At 43.9% G+C, this 15,453-nt stretch overlaps 1 protein-coding gene across 1 annotated transcript in view; it reads left to right on the top strand.

Moving 5' to 3' along the window:
* The first annotated feature begins 7,444 nt into the window (after positions 1-7,444).
* The window catches only part of LOC115148806 (angiomotin), a 48,102-nt gene continuing 40,093 nt past the window's right edge, over positions 7,445-15,453 (top strand). Inside the window, exon 1 of the mRNA XM_029691051.1 lies at positions 7,445-7,812. The gene's annotated coding sequence lies outside the window, so the exon portion shown is untranslated. The remainder of the gene's footprint in view (positions 7,813-15,453) is intronic.

Below are 15,453 nucleotides of genomic sequence, written 5' to 3'. Positions count from 1 at the left end.
GCCTCTTAAAGGGAAAGTAATCCAAAAGTAACAAAGTAAAGGTACTGATTACAATTTGACAGGTAACTAGTAACTGATTACATTTAGAAAGTAACCTACCTGACCCTGCTACTACAGGTACTATGTCTACATATCTTTGAAGTGAGAATGAACAGAAATGAACATGACAACAGTTTGATTTACACAGTTTTGCTCCCATGATGTTGTCATTGAGGCCAGGGGCTCTCCAGATGAAGTCATGAACTTCAAGAAAGGCAACATACTGGTAGCCTTTTATTTTTGTATGAATTAATGTGTATATATGCATGGTTCCATATATCATACATTTCAAAGGACTGAGATGCATGCATGATGCATGGTATGAATACATTTTCATAATGTCAGGGGCTATGAAGGAGTTGGCAAATACAGTAGGGCTGTAAAACTACACTATCTACAATGCACTGAACGGTTAGCCTTCTCTCAGGCTCCACCCCTCTACCTGGCGAGGTGTGCATTGTGCAGCAATCACAGCTCTTGACTATGCTAGGAAAAATGTGGATTTGTTAGCTTTTACTGTTGAGAAACGATGGTACATTTTACAAAGGTGTGCACGCACTAGGCGTATTTATGTGGTCACGAAATACAATTGTTGCAAATAGTTTTACACCGGGGCGTTCTTTTGGAAGCCTAAAAATAGCCCAATGAGGGCTTCTATTCTTGAATTACATGCCCATTGTAATTTGCGTGACCTTTGAATAATGGGCGATACACGGTAATTGACTACACTACCGTAGTGACAACGTGACAGCCTACGCTATTTCAATGGCGATTTAAAACGTTGCATCTGAGCTGGCAACATTTTTGTCAACCTTATCTGCAGCCTAGTTTAGCGGTATTGCCCAACAAGGGAACCGGACCGTAGGCCTATGACGTTACGTAACATTTTGTTCCTTTGAAGGGAGGAATGGCGGTGAGATCTGAAGAAAACAATTTACAATGATCTCAGTCGAACATTGGAGTCCGGAGGAGGTGGCGGAATGGATCCATCTCATTGGGTTTACAGAATGCGCACAGAGCTTTCTCGGTGAGTTCAATAATGCGCAGCTTGCATCCAAATTCATAACCACTATGAATAGATGATTGAACATGGTAAATCCCGGGTTTACATAGCTCTCTTCAAACTTTGAAGGAGGGAACAACATTCTTTCCAGGCCCCACTACAGTTCATATATCCACCACATAGTGGTGCACATCATACGCCAAACAGCATCCCCAGGACCAGCCCGCTCATTCGTCAATTAGATTGACGAGGGCGGCATTTTCCAACACCGCCAACCTCCACATAAATCTGCCCAAAACCAATGATAATTTCAATCAACCAGTGGCATATGGGCTTTTTTAGCGCTGATGTCGCCTTGTGATAAGCAGTGCCCACTTTGTCAATGGCAAGGGCGCTTGTCCATTCCCAAGCACGACTTTCCTGGGTGCTGATGGGAGAGACTCGTCGTTGCTCTACCAACATTCCGTCCAAAAAATAATCTAATGAATTATTCACTGTAAACAGGCCTAATAAAACCAATGCAACTGCCTGTTTTCCAAACGGTAGACCTATCACATGGATGGGCATTCATAAAATGCCAATGTGGCTGCTATTGTAGGCTACACCCCAGTAAGCACAGATCAATGCAGAATTATTTTGTTTGTCTTTTTTTGTGTTTTACAAACTGTAGGCCAACCACAGATGGGCATGCATAAAATTAAAATGTCATTCTGCACTGTAGGCTACACCTCAGTAAGCACAGACTGACTTCTTATTTCCATGGATGTTGGATTTTGGATCCGGACCAAATCTGAACCAATCATAGATATCTGTTTGGTTCCAAATTTAGTCCGGTCTGGGCCAGCCTTGGTTTGGCCCAAACATAGACGTCTGTTTGGTTCAGATTTGGTGCGGTCCGGACCAAAACCAACATCTGTGGATGTGGAAATAAGACGTTGACGTCAGTCTGTGCCACACTACTACTATACAGTGCATTCGGAAAGTATTCAGACCTCTTGACTTTTTCCACATTTTGTTACATTACAGCCTTATTCTAGAAGGGATTAAATAATTTTCCTTATCAAGCTACACACAATAACACACAATGACAAAGCAAAAACTGGTTTTTAGACATTTTTGCAAATGAATTAAAAATTGAAAAAAACACCTTATTCACAACCTTTTCTATGAGACTTGAAATTGAGCTCAGGTGCATTCTGTTTCCATTGGTCATCCTTGATGTTTGTACAACTTGATTGGAGTCCACCTGTGGTAACTGTAATTGATTTGACATGATTTGGAAGGTCCCACACATGACAGTGCACGTCAGAGCAAAAACCAAGTCATGAGGTCGAAGGAATTGTCCGTAGAGATCCGAGACGGGACTGTGTCGAGGCACAGATCTGGAGAAGGGTACCAAAATATTTCTGCAACATTGAAGGTCCCCAAGAACACTGTGGCCTTCATCATTCCTAAATGAAAGAAGTTTGGAACCACCAAGACTCTTCCTAGAGCTGGCCGCCTGGCCAAACTAAGCAATCGGTGGAGAACGGCCTTGGTCAGGGAGGTGACCAAGAACTTAATGGTCACTCTGACAGAGTTCCTATGTGGAGATGGGAGAGCCTTCCAGAAGGACAACCATCTGCAGCACTCCCCCAATCAGGCTCACAGCACTCTCCATACTGTTTTTTTTTAATTTTCCTTTGCACCCCAGTATCTCTACTTGCACATCTATCACACCAGTGTTTAATTGCTAAATTGTAATTATTTCACCACTATGGCCTATTTATTGCCTTACCTCTCTTATCTTACCTCATTTGCACACACTGTATACAGACCTTTTCTATTGTGTTATTGACTGTATGTTTATTCCATGTGTAACTCTGTTGTTTGTGTCGCACTGCTTTGCTTTATCTTGGCCAGGTCGCAGTTGTCAATGAGAACTTGTTCTCAACTAGCCTACCTGGTTAAATAAAGGGGAAATTAAAAAAAAGGCCTTTAAGTTAGAGTGGCCAGACGGAAGCCACTCCTCAGTAAAAGGCACATGACAGCCTGCTTGGAGTTTGTCAAAAGCCACCTAAAGGACTTTCAGCCCATGAGAAACAAGATTCTCTCGTCTGATGAAATCAAAATGTAGCTCTTTGGCCTGAATATCAAGCGTCTCATCTAGAGGAAACCAGTCACCGCTCATCACCTGGCCAATACCATCCCTACGGTGAAGCATAGTGGTGACAGCATCATGCTATGGGGATCTTTTTCAGCTGTAGGGACTGGGAGACTAGTCAGGATCGAGGGGAAAGATGAACAGAGCAAAGTACAGAGAGATCCTTGATGAAAACCTGCTCCCGAGCACTCTAGACCTCAGACTGGGGCGAAGGTTCACCTTCCAACAGGACAATGCAGGAGTGGCTTCGGGACAAGTCTCAATGTCCTTGGATGGCCCAGCCAGAGCCCGGACTTGAACCCAATCGAACATGTCTGGAGAGACCTGAAAATAGCTGTGCAGCGACGTTCCCCATCCAACCTGACGGAGCTTGAGAGGATGTGCAGAGAATGGGAGAATCTCCCAAAATACAGGTATGCCAAGCTTGTAGCGTCATACCCAAAAATACTTGATGCTGTAATCACTGCCAAAGGGGCTTCAACAAAGTACTGAGTAAAAGGTCTGAATACTTATGTAAATGTGATTTTCCTTTTTTTATTTTTAAATACATTTGCAAACATGTCAAACCTGTTTTTGCTTTGTCATTATGGGGTATTGTGTGTAGATTGCTGAGGGGGGGAAAAACAATTTAATCTATTTTAGAATAAGGCTGCAATATAACCATGTGGAAAAAGTCAAGTGGTCTGAATACTTTCCGAATGCATTGTGAGCTATATCTGCTACAGGATTTATGTTGGAAATTTATACGGAACGTTGGATGAGAGCCACAGCGATGTGCATCTCCAACAGCACCATGGAGAGGCGCGCTGGGAATGGACAAGCAAAACATGTTGCGCCCCTGCCTTTGACGAAGTGGGCGCTGCTCGCCTCCTGAGAGGTGCAGTGGTCTAAGGCACTGCATCGCTGTGCCACTAGAGATTCTGGGTTCGAATCCAGCCGGGCCGAGACTGTGAGACCCATGGGGCGGCGCACAATTGGTCCAGCGTTGTCCGGGTTAGGGGATGGTTTGGCCGGCAGGGATATCCTTGTCCCATCGCGCACTAGCGACTCCTGTGTGTGCGCAGTGCACACTGACACAGTTGCCAGGTGTACAGTGTTTCCTCTGACACATTGATGCGGCTGGCTTCCGGGTTAAGTGGGCATTGTGTCAAGAAGCAGTCCGGCTTGGTTGGATTGTGTTTCGGAGGATGCACGGCTCTCGATCTTCACCACTCCCGAGTCCGTAAAGGAGTTGCAGTGATGGGACAAGACTGTTGGATACCACAAAATTGGGGAGAAAAAGGGGTAAAAAAAAAAGTGGGCACTGCTTATCACAGGGTGGCATCAGCGCTAAAAAGCCTATATGCCACTGGTTATGCGAAATTGGCATTGTTTTTGGGAGGATTTATGTGATTAGCGACATCTATGTTTGATCCGGTCTGGACCGGCCTTGATATAGTCCAAACGGATGTCTATAAATTATATATTTTCAACTTTCATTCAGAACCGAAAAGGAAACCGATTTCAAAGTTCGGAAAATAAACTCAGCAAAAAAAGAAACGTCCTCTCACTGTCAACTGCGTTTATTTTCAGCAAACTTAACATGTTTAAATATATGTATGAACATAACAAGATTCAACAACTGAGACAATAACTGAACAAGTTCCACAGACATGTGACTACCAGTAATGGAATAATGTGTCCCTGAACAAAGGGGGATCAAAAATAAGTCCGTTTCTGGTGTGGCCACCAGCTGCATTAAGTACTGCAGTGCATCTCCTCCTCATGGACTGCACCAGATTTGCCAGTTCTTGCTGTGAGATGTTACCCCACTCTTCCACCAAGGCACCAGCAAGTTCCTGGACATTTCTTGGGGGAATGGCCCTAGCCCTCACCCTCCGATCCAACAGGTCCCAGACGTGCTCAATGGGATTGAGATCCGGGCTCTTCACTGGCCATGGCAGAACACTGACATTCCTGTCTTGCAGGAAATCATGCACAGAACGAGCAGTATGGCTGGTGGCATTGTCATGCTGGAGGGTCATGTCAGGATGAGCCTGCAGGAAGGATACCACATGAGGGAGGAGGATATCTTCCCTGTAACGCACAGCGTTGAGATTGCCTGCAATGACAACAAGCTCAGTCCGATGATACTGTGACACACCGCCCCCAGACCATGACGGACCCTCCACCTGCAAATCGATCCCGCTCCAGATTACAGGCCTCGGTGTAACGCTCATTCCTTCAACGATAAATGCGAATCCGACCATCACCCCTGGCGAGACAAAACCGCGACTTGTCAGGGAAGAGCACTTTTTGCCAGTCCTGTCTGGTACAGCGACGGTGGGTTTGTGCCCATAGGCAACGTTGTTGCCGGTGATGTCTGGTGAGGACCTGCCTTACAACAGGCCACAAGCCCTCAGTCCAGCCTCTCTCAGCCTATTGTGGACAGTCTGAGCACTGATGCAGGGAATGTGCATTCCTGGTGTAACTCAGGCAGTTGTTGCCATCCTGTACCTGTCCCGCAGGTGTGATGTTCAGAAGTACCGATCCTGTGCAGGTGTTGTTACACGTGGTCTGCCACTGCGAGGACGATCAGCTGTCTGTCCTGTCTCCCTGTAGCGCTGTTTTAGGCGTCTCACAGTACGGACATTGCAATTTATTGCCCTGACCACATCTGCAGTCCTCATGCCTCCTTGCAGCATGCCTAAGGCACACTCACGCAGATGAGCAGGGACCCTGGGCATCTTACTTTTGGTGTTTTTTGGAGTCAGTAGAAAGGCCTCTTTAGTGTCCTAAGTTTTCATAACTGTGACCTTAATTGCCTACCATCTGTAAGCTGTTAGTGTTTTAATGACCGTTGCTTACGGGACTATTCAATTTTTGCAGGGGGCAGCAAATTGTCTTGTTTGACTGAGGGCGGCAGAATGGCCAGGACTGGGCCTATCATCCCTGCTCTCTAGTTTACATTTTGGCAATAATGTAGCTTACAGGACAGTGCTGTGTTCAGCAGTGTCCTCAAACAATTTGTGACACATTGATAGACATTTTCTTTTTTCTCTCACAGAAAATGCAATAACTGGCGTGGATCTCTTGGAAATCACTGATTCAGTGTTAGGTGAGTTAAGTTATAGCCTACATTCTATCTTTTCAGACATATCACCCCCCAAAAACATTCAGGTTTTAATGATTTATTATTCATATTGAAAGCACACAAGGAATAGTAAAGGTCTGCCATCCTTTGGTGAGCTTGAATAGGAAACCCATCGAAATTCAGTGAGTGGGATTTTTGTCAAAACATTCATACTATTGTGGGTAGGAGAATACTTTTTAATGGGGGGAAAAAAACACTACCTTGGCCTACTTATCACATGATGAGTGAGGTGTGTTATGTCCTTTGTTGAATGATGTAATGAGTCTTGTCAGTGATGTTTTTGCAGTTAATTTGTCTTGGATGTGCACATTCCTCCATGTTTCTGTCTAATCATGTGTTCTTCCTCGTTTCACCTGTAGTGTACACAAAGGTGATGATGCATCAGACTACTTCCCAGATAATACACACTTGACTGAACATTTTATTAACATTATTGAAACGCTTGATTTTAAGTAATTTAGGCTATGCGTATTAATAACCTAGGCTACAGTTGAGTGTTGGTAACTGCAATTCATTTGGTCTGGTGTGACAGGAACATGCAGTCAGTCATCAGGGGCAATAATTGAATTGTGACTAAAAAGCTGTATTGCATTAAAAAGGAGTTTGCATTTTTCCCGAAGTGCACTTATCAGGACCCAGGAGTCAACTCTCTATTAAAACAGTTTGAATCAAATTGGGATTCCATGGTGCAAATCACTTTCCTCTCCCAGTAGACTATTTGCATGAACTGTAGCCATACGAATATATAGGCCTACCCAGGAGTTCATAAAAGACAGAGAACAATAAGACCAGAACAATACTACCAGGACAGGTCTATGTGCGTTTGTAAAGTTGGTAAACTGCTCATATAGCCTTGATACATTTACGGATAATTATTTTACTGTTGTAACCATTTTCATATCGATAAGGTTTAACCAAGTTCGGTCGTGTAGGTGCTTTGGACAGGTCCAAGGAGTTGATCTCCTAACATACAAAAGGCTTTTGTAAAATGTTTTCTTTATTTATTTTTTTGCCTGAGTGACGGTTCCAAAAGCCAACCGAAACGCCAGCAAAATTGGCTTACTTCCTATAGCAGACTGGAGAAGGAGGGATTTTCTTCCTGAAAACTTTTGACTTCTTTGGTAGGAAGGGGTTGGGGGTTGCGCTTGTCGGCTCTCAGATGCCTACACTGCTACCGCGACTTTGCGGTTCGGGGCCGTTCTTTTATGCATTCCCTTCATAGCGCAGTCAAGTGGGAAACAAGATTCCTCAACTTTTTCAGCAGATTAAATATGAAATGGGAACAATAGCATACGCTTTATTATGTGAAAAAGAGCAAACAGCCTGCTATTCGAAGGAAACTCGTGAAGTAACATGGATTAGTCATATCAGAATTTATAGAATTGTTTGAGGGATTTTGCACGGTATCCGATCTGTATCAAATCTATGGAAATAGCCGAGCAGGGACGTCGACAACGGAGTAGCAGTTGTTTCTACGTGAAGTTTAATTGAAAGGTAAACACGACTACATAACGGAATATTGTTTGCCATAACTTGTAAAAGTGTATGATATATGCTATTGGTTGGTCACTCTACCAGAAGTAGGTTTGTGTAGTTTATGAAAGAGAACAAAACAGTAGTCCAAGATACGTTTGTAGACACTTCGGTGGCATAACAGTGATATTACAGTGGAACAGTGTTCAATGATGCTCATGTTTGGACTCACCTATGTACTGGCACTGAAAGGGTTGGCCATGTTTCCTCTTTCTGGCTCCATTGCTTGTGTATGAGTCAGATATGTTTTTCTTAATTCTACAACTCAAAAATAAAACCATGGTCTGTGAATGTATAAAAATATTTCGTAAAAACCATAATCCGTAAAAATATGACATATATTAAACCATAAATCTATGATCTGTAAATATGTTCAACATGTCTAACAGATAAAGTTGCAATTTCAACAAATGTAGAACAATTTGTGAGCCAATGTTCAGAAATCCCTAACATTTACAACTGTGGAATGCTCATTTGCGCATTCAAAAGGTGCTTGTGGATCTGTATTCTGTTTACAGAATTGAGATTTTTTTTCTTCTGCATGTCGATATATTACAATCCACAAATGTTACTTCACATGAGTCGGCTATCTCCAATAATTGGGATAATCTTTGTTACTTGATGCGCGGAGTGGCGACATCAGATCACGTCTGTGTCCTAAGGAGAACGCTTTCTAGCTAGAAGAGAACATTACTTCATGAAATGTGAGTATAACGTTTATTTACTAAACAAATTATGTTAATGTTTAGAAACTGACTTTCATATGAATGTTAAATTCAACCATTGGGACATGCAACGCCGAGTGTGCTTTGGACACTAACGTTACTGATGGCTATCAGGTAAGTCGTGAGAAGGGTGCAATCGCGGCCCACAAATCGGGGCGTTCCTGCATTATTGGCATTCCTGCATCTGCAGGAACCCCTCTTTATACTTGGTAAATGTTTTTAGGACAGGCGGCGGTGCTCCAGTACAGTAGGTGGCGGTAATGCAGAATAATGTTGGATGCCAGCCGCCGATAAACCCCACAGAAGAAGGGGTGGGGGAATAGCCGTACACTGGTAGACCATGTCCTTCGCCCCTGCCAGTCGGGCACTGTTTTCCCACAGTTCTGTCAACGACGGCGAGGGCAGGCGGGAGTGAAGGACACTGTTCTAGCTTAGCCAGCTAGTCTTAAGGAGGACTCCGCTACAGGGGAGGTGGGGGCGGCACACTGTGTTGCCCCAGTCTCCCACCTGCTGTGCTAGCGGGAGGCAGGGATGAACGGTAAACGGTGTCCTTCGCCCCCGCCAGTCAGGCACGGTTTTCTCGGGTACACGGCAGGCGGGGGCGACAGTGTGCTTGCTAACTATCAAGCTAGCACATAGTGTCACTAACTCGCAAGCTAGCACCCGGAAGACGGTGGCGACCGGTAGACAGTGTCCTTTGCCTGCAGCTTTCGGACACGCCCTGAATTGCGGACTGCAGTTGCACACTTCGATCTTATCAGCTGTTTAGACGAACAACCAAAGTTAAACTTACTAATTGGTTGTTAATTCAGGAATGTGTCAATTTTAAAGAACTGCTCAGTTTTGAAGTCCTGAATTGGCAATCTGGCTAGCAAGCTAATGAGATGTTGCAAATTATCTTTTTCAATCTATTTTCTTTTCAGGGACTAAACAGGGCAATTGATGCTTTGGCAGGACTAATCACTCTTTCCCGACTGGTGTGGAGTTAAGAATTTGTAACTCTGATTAAAAAACGTTAGAAATTCAGCTAGCTATTTTTTGCTCCATGTAAGCTTGCTTACCAGCTAGCAAATTCATTTGTTGTTCATCCTTACCTACATTTATTAATATGCATTCCGTGTCTGATTATGATCAGTTCAATCCCTCTCTGTATTGTGTTGCACTGTTGAGGGGCTGGGCAATGTTACCAGTTGAATAAAAAGCAAAGTTATTCTACTCATACTGTAAAGACTATTATCAGTAAAAATGATTAACCTGACAATAATAACGTGAGGGTTTAATTGTGTAACAATGCAAAGGCCATTATGATGGTTCAATGTAATCTGATAATTTTTGTTAACATGTTTTGAAGTATGAAATGACTAATTTAAAAGTAAACCTATTACAACTTGAATCAAACTTATGAATATGTAAAACTGCATAATGATGGCACATGGAAGTGCAGAAACAATATATGCACTGATTCACACACATTGACACACCCTGTCATCCATTCAGACACAGGGAAGGAGTTAACAAGTCATCAGGAACAGAAACCGTGTGCTATTGGCTTGGGTTCCAGCATGTGGTCCTCTTGCCTCCATTTATTGAGTGACTCTGTTTATAAGCTTGACCAAATAGCTTAATAACATGCTATTTCAAATGTTTTGTGTAACAAGTGGTGTGTGCTGCCCAACTAAATATTGTTACTCTATTCTTACAGAGCTGTCCATTCTGAGTCAATCTAGAACCATGACCCCCCCTTGGCCTGTTCTACCACTGACCAGCTGCTTTTGGATCCTACTGCAAGCTCTCGTTTTTTTCAGGCCCTTCGTGAGTTGTTTGTTCTGACTGCTGACTCGGCCAAGGACCTATAGCAGTGTTTCCCAAACTCGGTCCTGGGGACCCCAAGGGGTGGACTTTTGGGGTTTTTGCCCTAGCACCACTACACAGCTGATTCAAGTTATAACGCTTTGATTATTTGAATCAGCTGTGTAATGAAGTAAAGAAAACAATGCGCATCCCTTGTGGTCCCCAGATTGGAGTTTTGGAAATGCTGACCTAAAGAATATAGTTAAATGTCATTTTGTTTCAGCATATACACTACCGCTCAAAAGTTTGATGTCACTTAGAAATGTCCTTGTTTTTGAAAGAAAAGCACTTTTTTTGTCCAATTTAAAATAACATAAACTTGATCACAAATAGAGTGTAGACATTGTTAATGTTGTAATTGACCACTGTAGCTGGAAACGGCAGATTTTTAATGGAATATCTACAGTTGTGGCCAAATGTTTTGAGAATGACACAAATATTAATTTTCACTAAGTCTGCTGCCTCAGTTTGTATAATGGCAATTTGCATATACTCCAGAATGTTATGAAGAGTGATCAGATGAATTGCAATTATTGCAAAGTCCCTCTATGCCATGCAAATGAACTGAATTCCCCCAAAACATTTCCATAGCATTTCAGCCCTGCCACAAAAGGACCAGCTGACACCATGTCAGTGATTCTCTCGTTAACACAGGTGTGAGTGTTGACGAGGACAAGGCTGGAGATCACTCTGTCATGCTGATTGAGTTCGAATAACAGACTGGAAGCTTCAAAAGGAGGGTGGTGCTTGGAATCATTGTTCTTCCTCTGTCAACCATGGTTACCTGGAAGGAAACACGTGCCGTCATCATTGCTTTGCACAAAAAGGTCTTCACAGGCAAGGATATTGCTGCCAGTAAGATTGCACCTAAATCAACCATTTATCGGATCATCAAGAACTTCAAGGAGAGCGGTTCAATTGTTGTGAAGAAGGCTTCGGGGTGCCCAATAAAGTCCAGCAAGCGCCAGGACCATCTCCTAAAGTTGATTCAGCTGCGGGATCGGGGCACCACCAGTACAGAGCTTGCTCAGGAATTGCAGCAGGCAGGTGTGAGTGCATCTGCACGCACAGTGAGGCGAAGACTGTTGGAGGATGGCCTGGTGTCAAGAAGGGCAGCAAAGAAGCCACTTCTCTCCAGGAAAAACATCAGGGACAGACTGATATTCTGCAAAAGGTACAGGGATTGGACTGCTGAGAACTGGGGTAAAGTCATTTTCTCTGATGAATCCCCTTTCCGATTGTTTGGGGCATCCGGAAAAAAGCTTGTCCGTAGAAGACAAGGGGAGTGCTACCATCAGTCCTGTGTCATGCCAACAGTAAAGCATCCTGAGACCTTTCATGTGTGGGGTTGCTTCTCAGCCAAGGGAGTGGGCGCAATCAAACCTAAGAACACAGCCATGAATAAAGAATGCTACCAACACATCCTCCGAGAGCAACTTCTCACAACCATCCAGGAACAGTTTGGTGACAAACAATGCCTTTTCCAGCATGATGGAGCACCTTGCCATAAGGCAAAAGTGATAACTGAGTGGCTCGGGGAACAAAACATCGATATTTTGGGTCCATGGCCAGGAAACTCCCCAGACCTTAATCCCATTGAGAACTTGTGGTCAATCCTCAAGAGACGGGTGGACAAACAAAAACCCACAAATTCTGATAAACTCCAATTATTGATTATGCAAGAATGGGCTGCCATCAGTCAGGATGTCGCCCAGAAGTTAATTGACAGCATGCCAGGGCGGATTGCAGAGTTCTTGAAACTCCTTGCATCAACTTCATGTAATTGTCAATAAAAGCCTTTGACACTTATGAAATGCTTGTAATTATACTTCAGTATTCCATAGTAACATCTGACAAAAATATCTAAAGACACTGAAGCAGCAAACTTTGTGGAAATTAATATTTGTCATTCTCAAAACTTTTGGCCACGACTGTACATAGACGTGCAGAGGCCCATTACCAGCAACCATCATTCCTGTGTTCCAATGACACGTTGTGTTAGCTAATCCAAGTTTATCATTTTAAAAGGCTAATTGATCATCGAAAACCCTTTTTCAATTATGTTAGCACAGCTGAAAAATGTTGTGCTGATTGAAAGAAGCAATGAAACTGGCCTTCTTTAGAGAAGTTGAGTATCTGGAGCATCAGCATTTGTGGGTTCAATTACAGGCTCAAAATAGCCAGAAACAAAGACATTTCTTCTGAAACTCATCAGTCTATCCTTGTTCTGAGAATTGAAGGCTATTCCATGTGAGAAATTGCCAAAACTGAAGATCTTGTACAACGCTGTGTACTACTCCCTTCACAGAACAGTGCAAACTGGTTCTAACCAGAATAGAAAGAGTGGGAGGCCCCGGTGCACAACTGCGCAAGAGGACATTCGTGTCTAGTTTGCGAAACAGACGCCTCACAAGTCCTCAACTGGCAGCTTCATTAAATGGTACCTGCAAAACACCAGTCTCAACGTCAACAGTGAAGAGGCGAGTCCGGGATGCTGGCCTTCTAGGCAGAATTCCTCTGTCCAGTGTCTGTTCTTTTGCCCATCTTCATCTTTTCTTTTTATTGGCCAGTCTGAGATATGGCTTTTTCTTTGCAACTCTGCCTAGGAGGCCAGCATTCTGGAGTCGCCTCTTTACTGTTTTTATTTTTTTTATTTCACCTTTATTTAACCAGGTAGGCTAGTTGAGAACAAGTTCTCATTTACAACTGCGACCTGCCCAAGATAAAGCAAAGCAGTGCGACACAAACAACAACACAGTTACACATGGAATAAACAAACATACAGTCAATAACACAATAGAAAAAATATATATACAGTGTGTGCAAATGAGGTAGGATAAGGGCAATAAATAGGCCATAGTGGTGAAATAATTACAATATAGCAGTTAAACACTGGAGTGATAGATGAGTGTGCAAGTAGAGATACTGGGGTGCAAAGGAGCAAAATAAATAACAGTATGAGGATGAGGTAGTTGGATGGGCGATGTACAGGTGCAGTGATCTGTGAGCTGCTCTGACAGCTGGTACTTAAAGCTAGTGAGGGAGATTTGAGTCTCCAGCTTCAGGGATTTCTTTTGCAGTTCGTTCCAGTCATTGGTAGCAGAGAATTGGAAGGAAAGGTGGCCAAAGGAGAAATTGTCTTTGGGGGTGACCAGTGAAATATACCTGCTGGGGTGCGTGTTACGGGTGGGTGCTGCTATGGTGACCAGTGAGCTGAGATAAGGCAGGGCTTTACCTAGCAAAGACTTATAGGTGACCTGGAGCCAGTGGGTTTGGCGACGAATATGAAGTGAGGGCCAGCCAACGAGAGCATACAGGTCGCAGTGGTGGGTAGTATATGGGGCTTTGGTGACAAAACGGATGGTTTTGTGATAGACTGCATCCAATTTGCTGAGTAGAGTATTGGAGGCTATTTTGTAAATGACATCGCTGAAGTCAAGGATTGGTAGGATAGTCAGTTTTACGAGGGTATGTTTGGCAGCATGAGTGAAGGAGACTTTGTTGCGAAATAGGAAGCCGATTCTAGATTTCATTTTGGATTGGAGATGCTTAATGTGAGTCTGGAAGGAGAGTTTACAGTCTAATCAGACACCTAGGTATTTGGAGTTGTCCACATATTCTAAATTAGAACCGTCCAGAGTAGTGATGCTGGACGGGCGGGCAGGTGTGGGCAGCGATCGGTTGAAGAGCATGCATTTAGTTTTATTTGCATTTAAGAGCAGTTGGAGGCCACGGAAGGAGAGTTGAATGGCATTGAAGCTCGCCTGGAGGTTGGTTAACACAGTGTCCAAAGAAGGGCCAGAAATATACAGAATGGTGGCATCTGCGTAGAGGTGGATCAGAGAATCACCAGCAGCAAGAGCGACATCATTGATGTATACAGAGAAAAGAGTTGGCCCAAGAATTGAACCCTGTGGCACCCCCATAGAGACTGCCAGAGGTCCGGACAACAGGCCCTCCGATTTGACACACTGAACTCTATCTGAGAAGTAGTTGGTGAACCAGGCGAGGCGTCTGCCGATAAGAATGTGGTGACTGATAGAGTCAAGCCTTGGACAGGTTAGTGAATACAGCTGCACATTATTGTCTCATCGATGGCGGTTATGATATCATTTAGGACCTTGAGCATGGCTGAGGTGCACCCATGACCAGCTCGGAAACCAGACAGCGTAGCAGAGAAGGTACGGTGGGATTCGAAATGGTCGGTGATCTATTTGTTAACTTGGTTTTCGAAGACCTTAGAAAGGCAGGGTAGGATAGATATAGGTCTGTTGCAGTTTGGGTCTAGAGTGTCTTCTCCCTTTGAAGAGGGGGATGACCGTGGCAGCTTTCCAATCTTTGGGGATCTCAGACGATACAAAAGAGAGGTTGAACAGGCTGGTAATAGGGGTTGCGACAATTGCGGCGGATAATTTTAGAAAGAGAGGGTCAAGATTGGTTAGCCTGGCTGATTTGTAGGGGTCCAGATTTTGCAGCTCTTTCAGAACATCAGCTATCTGGATTTGGGTGAAGGAGAGATGGGGTAGGCTTGGGCAAGTTGCTGTGGGGGATGCAGGGCTGTTGACCGGGGTAGGGGTAGCCAGGTGGAAAGCATGGCCAGTTGTAGAAAAAGGCTTATTGAAATTCTTAATTATTGTGGATTTATCGGTGGTGACAGTGTTTCCTAGCCTCAGTGCAGTGGGCAGCTGGGAGGAGGTGCTCTTATTGTCCATGGACTTTACAGTGTCCCAGAACTTTTTGGCATTTGTGCTACAGGATACACATTTCTGTTTGAAAAAGCTAGCCTTTGCTTTCCTAACTGCCTGTGTATATTGGTTCCTAACTTCCCTGAAAAGTTACATATCGCGGGGGCTATTCGATGCTAATGCAGTAAGCCACAGGATGTTTTTGTGCTGGTCAAGGGCAATCCGGTCTGGAGTGAACCAAGGGCTGTATCTGTTCCTGGTTCTACATTTTTGTAATGGGGCATGCTTATTTAAGATGGTGTCGAAAGCACTTTTAAAGAATAACCAGGCATCCCCTACTG

Source organism: Salmo trutta, chromosome 15 (assembly GCF_901001165.1).
Source record: "Salmo trutta chromosome 15, fSalTru1.1, whole genome shotgun sequence".
Lineage (NCBI taxonomy): Eukaryota > Metazoa > Chordata > Actinopteri > Salmoniformes > Salmonidae > Salmo > Salmo trutta.
The sequence above is the reverse complement of the archived record's forward strand: the minus strand, read 5'-3'. Positions and strand labels throughout refer to the sequence as shown.